Below are 8,403 nucleotides of genomic sequence, written 5' to 3'. Positions count from 1 at the left end.
CTGCTTCCTGCCAGATGGCCTAACAAGCCACTAGGAAAGCAGAGGCAGCTGGTTTTCTCATTTATATCTAGTATTTTTCTTTTTTATATTTCAGTAAATATTTCAGTAAAACTACCATCTCCTGGAAAAATTTACCTAAAGAGATAAGCGATGTAGCAACAACATCTAACAACAGTACTCAGGATCATTGCTGAATGGTCCTCAGCCCCTATTGCTTGCAACCTGATCCTATGTACATCCATATTTTCATCCTGCTTGTTTATGCTGTTTGTTCCTGAACCTCTGTTGCTGACTCATGGCTTGTGACTGCCCTTTCTTCCTGCTTCCTCGGTACCTTCTATGCTCGCTTGATACTGATCTTGGCCTGGCTCTGACTATTTTCCTGGTTCCTGATTCTGTACTCCTGCTGTATGGTTGTTCCTGTCCTCTGCCCATCTGATTACGCATTTGAGATACTGCATCTGCCTGCTGCCAGCTTGCTTGCTTGCTACAAGTTCTCCTACAGGCACCCGTGCCCTCTGTGCCCTGGTATACCCTGTCATCATCTCTGGGGAAACAGGAAGAGAAGTGTAAGGGCAGCCCTCTCGTCAACTAGGCCCTGACTAGGTATGTGACATATAGTCTGGAGATAAGCCGCATCATACATGAGAGATCAGACAGGAGCAGGGTCAAGCAGCAAGCTGGGGTCATGATCAGGAGAGAATCAAGGGGATGTCCAGTGACAAGTTGTGTCAGCAATGGATAGTTAGACAGAAGAAAAAACAGAAAACATGGGAACAAGGATCACGGGTAGCTGAAGATCATCCAACAATAGTCATCATTCCATCCATCAAATAGGATGCTTGGTGCAGGTTCTGAGACTGGACACGTGCAGGCATGCATTAGTGCACAAACTTGCACTGGTGTGCACAGACGTGTTGTTGTGTGTGCAGGTTACTGGCACATGTGCACTTCCACTAGTGTCCTAACATTAGTATAACTGGTACTCTGATTATTAAACTTCTCTTGACTCCAGTTAGATTTGATAGTTATGACTTTTGTCTTAGTGCCTTTTTTAGTGTCAGAAAATGTCCTAACCCCTGTAAAACAGAAATTAGTGTTAGCTCTAACCAATGGTATTAATTCATGTAATGACTTATATTTTATAAGGTCATTACAAACAAAGAGTAACATATTACCAGTCTCTTGTTTTTTGGTTTCAAGTAACATCGGTTCAATCATTGACTGAACTTGTAGTAGGCTAGACAATGCACTTCAATATATCAACTGAAAGGAATATATTTGCCATGACTCAGAAAGAAGGGAAGGTGCTCACTAGTTAAACCTTAAAGTGAATGTAAATGATCGCCTTGTAAAACAACCCATTCAGTTATACTATAGAAATGAAAGGCAAAACACTTTTGTATAGATATAAAAACACATCATAAATACCTTTTTTCCTTTTTTTTTTTTTACAAATAATCACATCCCCTCTGCTCTTAGCTGCATAAGAGCTGAGGAAGGCGAAGCAGCAGCCTACTGAGCTTCCCAGTGAATGGCTGTGCAGCAGAGGCATGTCAGGACAAGTCTGATCATTGGAGGAGAGCACACTGAGTTTCCAGCATTGATAGAGAACTGACCATGGTGTGCTCTCCTGCTTAGTGTGGTCGGTTTTTAATAGGAAAGCAGAGGGACTGGCAGGAACACCAGGGATTTCACATGAAGGAAGCAATACAGAGAGAACAGAATACTTTCTCATACAAGAACATGGTACAGCACATATCAGGAATATAAAGTTTTCGGGTGACAAACTCTTTAATGCATTTCACATTTGCTTGTAGAGGCTCTATAGCTAGGAATCCCTCCTGTATTGAATTGTATTGTAACTGTACTGTCTTCCCTGATGTTGTAAAGTGCTGCTCAAACTGTTGGCGCTATATAAATCCTGTATAATAATAATAATAATAATAATTTAAGCTTACCCTTCCCTTCTTACCTTATGTACACTCCTATTGGCAAGTAAGGCAGTCCATCATAGTGATGAGTCAATAAAAATGTGAGAAGGGCAGGCTTTGATACTACCAGGTAGTTTTGGCGATTTGTCACTCAGAATGACCATTGCTCGGTGTAGATGGGGGACTTAGCGGCTGCCCCAGGGACTTTTGGCTGAAGGCATCTTTTTTCTTTAGTAAAAAGTGGCCTAAAAGAGCTATCAATACAAATTAAGATGTTTATTAAAGTGGACTTTTAAGGTGACCAGGAATCACAGACTAAATTGCTTTAAAAGACTTTAATATTACATGAATATTAATAGATATATTATAAGGCTCATTTCACAAAGCTAAAACATTAGCCTATGGAATTATATATTCAAAAACATAAATGTTACTTTCAGCTGAGGGCCAATGAGATTCCAAAACTACAGTTAGGTCCTTTGTCATTTGGTTTTGTTTACTTCAAGTGGGTTCTGCAATTCCATCCAAGTTTATGGGAATGTAAAATGCACTGGAAACGGGCAATATGCAGGTCAGAAGGAGGCTCAGGTCAGCAGTAGGTGAAATGCACCTTCAATTAATTCTGAATAATCTCAGGAGGGTTTCAAACTGATATAATACTGAGGCAAATAACACAAGCCCAGAGCCAGTTAACACAGGCCCATACTTGTCTGAAAATAATGATGAACTCTGGCATTGAAGCTTCACAGATTTAGCCTATTGCATGATTGTTGTCTATGTTACCAGTCCTGGGTACAGGTTGTCTCAGGTTTAATTTGTTGTTTACCAGGAACTCCTATGAGGAGGTATAATTTTTTCTGCTGGAGTTTCCCTAGTCACACTTCATGGGTTTACCATACAAAAGATAGCTGACATGCACATAGGAGACTGATTAATAAAGTTAACATGCAGAGGCAAGGTCTACAGAACAAGCAGTGTTGAGAGCAGACAGCATTCAGGTAGAGTTATAGCAGTTATAAACAATCAGCAACAAGTAAATGGCAATCGTCAAGACAAGCAGCAACTAGAACAGCAATGTACAACATCCTTGACTGGGCTGCCACCTGTTGTTTTGCAGAGCAGCAGCGGGGTGACATGTGCTAAAACGTTCTCTATGTTTCAGCACCCAGCACTAAAATAGTCAGTATTATCAGAAGGAGTGATCATTGCCCACAGTACAAGTTTTATTATTATACAGGATTATTATAGCGGCAACAGTTTGTGCAGCAAAAACAGTACAGTTATGTAGTGGCCTGCTACTTTCTAGCCGGTGCTGCTTTAAATTTATAGGGTAGTCTTTAGTTGACACAGACACAGTGTTATTTTTCACTAAATTTGGGCCTCTGTTCCAGCCATGGCTCTACTGTGAGTGATCACTATTGTTGTCTGGGGTGCTGTTACCGCCCCAGGCAGAGGGTGGCAGCAGTCAGGTCAAGGTGTTTTGGGTGTTCCCCTTCGGCAGAGGGGGTTGCTAGTCCCGATGTGCATGCTGGGGAGGAGTACTTACGAGACAGATGTCATTAGTCCAGGGTCTGTCGTCCCACCACCCCCCGTGTGTGGCCCTCATATACGAGGGTGCGTGTTCAAGTGTTCCTGGCTCCGGGACCATGTTGGTCCAGGGTTGTGATCTACTAAGTAGGCCCGGTAGTCAGACTGGGTCTACGCTTGCAGAGTGGTCCTGTGCTGTCCGTCCTGAGGGAGGAAGCTACTCGATGAAGAACCTGTCTTGGAGAGCACAGAGCAAGAGGCTGGTATATCAGGAGAGGCCTTGAACTTCATCGAAGGACGCACCATTACTGAAGGGCTGAATGATGGTCGCCTGTCAGTTCTAAGTTCACAAGAAGTTATTCGGGAGAGATCCGGGTGCTTAATCCTGTGCTGAGAGGATTTTGGACCTAATATATCTCCATCTTTGGGAAGGTCTGTGGCAGAGACTTTACCAAGTTTCAGTGTGACACCCTATCTGCTAGGCTAGTGAGAGAGGCCTATCCAGGTGCGCAATACCCGCTCTGGCTAGAGTGGTGACGAAAAGCTGAGTTGCTGGAAGCAGGAGTGTTTCCAAACCGAAGTTATACACCTGAACCTATTACCTATTACCCTTCCACCTCTTCAACTACTTATTTTATTCTTTTACCAAGTTCGGCAAATAAAGCAAAGAAAAAGAAGTCTAAAGTGTTGACATTGAAATTTTTCTCAACTCTCATTTGACACCTTAGATGGTGAGGAGAATAGAGGTAACATGCCACCCAAAACAAACCAGCAGCTCCTTCGGGGGTAGTGCTACAGTTACAATAGAATTAAAGACAAAAAATTAGGACAGCCTTGTTTGTGAGAGCATACAATCTAAAGTAGAGGGGGGGGGTGATAGTAGTAACTGTAGTGGGTGAATTGTTCAAGAAATTAAAATGCTGTTGTTAGGTACACAATAGGTTTTCTCTGAAGACATTTTTTTCAGGGATCGCTTTAAGTCAGAGTAGGAGACAGCTGTACAGGTTTGGCTTGGGAGTTCCATAGGTTTAGAAAGGCTCTGGAGAAGTCCTACAGGTAAGCATGGAAGGAGTTCATGATGAGTCTAGAGAGCAGGAGGTCTTGGAAGTAGCAAAGACGATAGTTTGGTCAATATCTTGAGATGAGGCTGGTGATGTAGCTGGAGGCAAAGTGGTGGATGGCTTTGTTAGTAGTTTTCAATTTTTTTTCTTTTTGTCATTATTGTCATTGGTTAGGAAGGGGTGTATTTTTAATAGAGCAAAGTGGAAGTTCAGATACACATGAGTTTGGAGAACGCCCAAGCTCTGAGCAGTGTGGTCCCCATTGCTGCAGATTATTATTGTGATCACTGACGCCAACTTTCTCTTCAGTGCGTATTGTGGTAAATTGCAAAAACTGCAGCAGGACCAAAGTTTTCAGGATTTGAGGTGCTTTACAGTCTATGGGCTGCCTAACTTGACGCAATTGATGCACCCGAAAACACACTGCTATTATATTGCCCTCTGGAAGTGTTGGGGGTAGCAGCTGGGGCCTTCTATAATTTTCAAGTTGACCACGTCTGAACTAGATGAACAAAATCTAGAAGATCAACTAGGATCAGCATGATAATTGTAATTGCAGAACAGTCATTAAAGGGTCACTAAAGGAATTTTGTTATACTTACGTCCACTGTGCAGTTCGTTTTGCACAGAGTGGCCCGACCCACGTCTTCTGGGGTCCCTCGGCGGCTGTCTTTGGTCCTTCCCGCAAGAACTCATCACCTTCATGCGAGGGAGCTCGCATGGTGATGAGTCCTTGCGGGCTCGCTCCCGTGATACAGCGAGCTGCCATAGCCGCTCACCGTATCACTCGGCCCCGCCCCTCGGCGTGCCACGTCACTGGATGTGATTGACAGCAGCACCAGCCAATACGTGCGCTGCTCTCAATCCATCCGCTCTAGCCAATCAGCAGCCAGGCTGAGAGGCGAAGAGGATCTCGGGACCGAGCGTGGGACTTTCGAGGGGTCAGGTAAGTAAAATGGGGGCTCGGGGGGGGGCATCATCAGATGTTTTTTCACCTTAATGCATAGATTGCATTAAGGTGAAAAAATTTTTTTGGAGTGGGGACACTAGTTCTGAGGGCCTGTGGGGGGGGGGGGGGGTGTCAATGAATTTCCTTAATTTGCATAGATTTCCTCTCACTTTCTGTTTGGCTATGGGGCAGAAAGTGAAGGGAAATCTCTGCAATGGGACAGGGATGGTAAAAAATTTACTGACAGAGGCTTTAACCCTCCCATACTCTATCCAAAATGGAAAAAAAGTGTTGCCTATAGTTCTACTTTAAGCACAAATTTCTGATAATTTTATGGAGAGGACAAAGAAGATATAACCATGCCAATGGTGCAGCAGAAAACATATAGCACAGTGGAGAAGGTTTGTGGTCCAGGATGATAGGACAGTCAAAATTAGAAGTAGTGCCGGCCACCCGCATACCGGAAGCAGTGTGGCCTCTTTATGGGATCGCTAGACTAATTTGCCTCTCAGCCTAGTGCGCCACATGAGACTAGCGCTACACTAATAGTGTAGCGCAAGCCGGCGGGGACTCTTTCCGTGCTGCCCCCCTGAAAAGTGCTGCCCTAGGCCTGGGCCTTGTTGGCCTAGGCCAGGATACAGCGTTGCTATACAGTATTAGTGTCAATGCTTCTCAGTAGGGATGAGCTTCAGCATGTTCAGATGGGCTTCTGATCCCATGAGTCCACAAGGAAGCCGTCACCTGTAATGGACCAGTTATTTGCAACCAAGGAATTCCCCATCCTGGTGCTGCACATATACAAGGGGCATGTAATGTATACATGTGGAATGCATTGCCATCACATGATTGGCCCATTACAGGAGACAGCTTCCTAGCAGGCTTAATCTTTTAGGTTCAGTTAAGTGCAATTGAAAATTCCTTTGTTCATCTCTACTTCTCAACTGAAACCATTCTATAAAAAAACAATATGCTCAATTCAAGTAGTATAACGATTCTGAGGTAGCGTATAAAAATAGTATAGTTTTGAAGCGTATAAAATACTTGACTTAGACAATATATAAACAATGGGCTAGATTCAGGTACAGCAACGTAAATTTGTGCGGGCGTATCGTATGTTATTTACGCTACGCCGCCACAATTTAGAGAGGCAAGTGCAGTATTCACAAAGCACTTGCTCCGTAAGTTGCGGCGGCGTAACGTAAATCTGCCGGCGTAAGCGTGCCAAATTCAAATTGTCAAGAGGTGGTTGTGTTTTATGTAAATAAAACATGACCCCACGTAAATGACGTTTCTCACGAACAGCGCATGCGCTGGCCGTGAACGTATCCCAGTGCGCATGCTCCTAATCACGTCGCAAATAGTCAATGCTTTCGACGTGAACGTAATTTACGCAAAGCCCTATTTGGGAACGACTTACGCAAACAACGTAAAATTTTCAAAATTTTACGCGGGAACGACGTCCATACTTAACATTGGCTATGCCTCATATAGCAGGACTAACGTTACGCCGGAAAAAGCCTTACGCAAACAACGTAAAAAAATCCGCCAGGCGCACGTACATTTCTGAATCCAGCTCATTTGCATATTCTACTCTGAAATCGACGGAAGCGCCACCTAGCGGCCAGCGTAAATATGCACCCTAAGATACGACGGCGTAGGAGACTTACGCCGCTTGTATCTTAGCCTAATTTAAGCGTATCTGGTTTCCAGAATACGCTTAAATTTACGACGGCGTAGATTCAGAGTTACGACGGCGTATCTACTGATACGCCGGCGTAACTGTCTCTGAATCTAGCCCATTGTATTCATTTATTATGTGCTGTATACAGATACAATGTAAACAGAAAAACATTTTATTGCGAAGTGAAAGACATACTGTAGATGATACATGTCATGGTGATATGTAAGCCCTTGAAATACAGTGTTTGCATTCCACTAATTCCAGTAATGGAACATAAAGTTTAAATGTAGCATAATTAGTTATCATTCCAAGGGTATATGAAGTCAGCAACAATAATCTTATTTTGCTTCTTATTAACTTACAAATGCTATCAGCAGGTCAAATTCCCCTTTCTCCTCAACGCTGCAATACCTGCAAGACTAGTGATAAAAAAAGACCTACAGTGCATGGCAAAGGGAAACATGCTGTGTGTTTAGCCAATTATTCTGCAATTAGGAAGTAAGGATGAGCGAAATTAAAATATTGCATTTCCTTAAAGTGGAAGTTAACTTCTATGCGTGACTTTTATCTATAGGTAAGCTTAGAACAAGGCTTACCTATAGGTAATGAAAATATCTCCTAAACGTGGACTGTGCACAGACATTTACTGTACATGCAGCCAGTGACATCACTGGTGCATGCTCTATGAAGGAACGCCCACCCATGCTGTTCCTTCAGAGCCCCATACCCTGACTGAAGGCGCGTGGGAGTGAAGTCATAGCGGCTCTGGCCTATCACAGAGACTAAGGCCCTGTACACACGATCAGTCGAAACTGATGAAAACGGACTGAAGTTCAGTTTCATTGGTTAACCGATGAAGCTGACTGATGGTCTGATGTGCCTACACACCATCAGTTTAAAAACCGATCGAGTCCAACGCGGTGACGTAAAACACAACGACGTGTTGAAAGAAACGAAGTTCAATGCTTCCAAGCATGCGTCGACTTGATTGTGAGCATGCCCGGGTTTGGAACCGATGCTTTTGCGTACTAACCATCGGTTTTGACCTATCGGTTACCAGTACATCAGTGCAATTTTAAAGCAAGTTCTAAATTTCTGGACTGAAGGATAACGGACTGATGGGGCCCACACACGGTCGGTTTGGACCGATGAAACTGAACTTCAGTCCGTTTTCATCAGTTTGGACTGATCGTGTGTACAGGGCCTAAATCTTCGAACCCGGAAGCAAGACAGGGGAAGATGGAAGCGGCC

Source organism: Rana temporaria, chromosome 3 (genome assembly GCF_905171775.1).
Source record: "Rana temporaria chromosome 3, aRanTem1.1, whole genome shotgun sequence".
In the NCBI taxonomy this organism is placed as follows: Eukaryota; Metazoa; Chordata; class Amphibia; order Anura; family Ranidae; genus Rana; species Rana temporaria.
Note: the sequence above shows the minus strand (reverse complement) of the source record.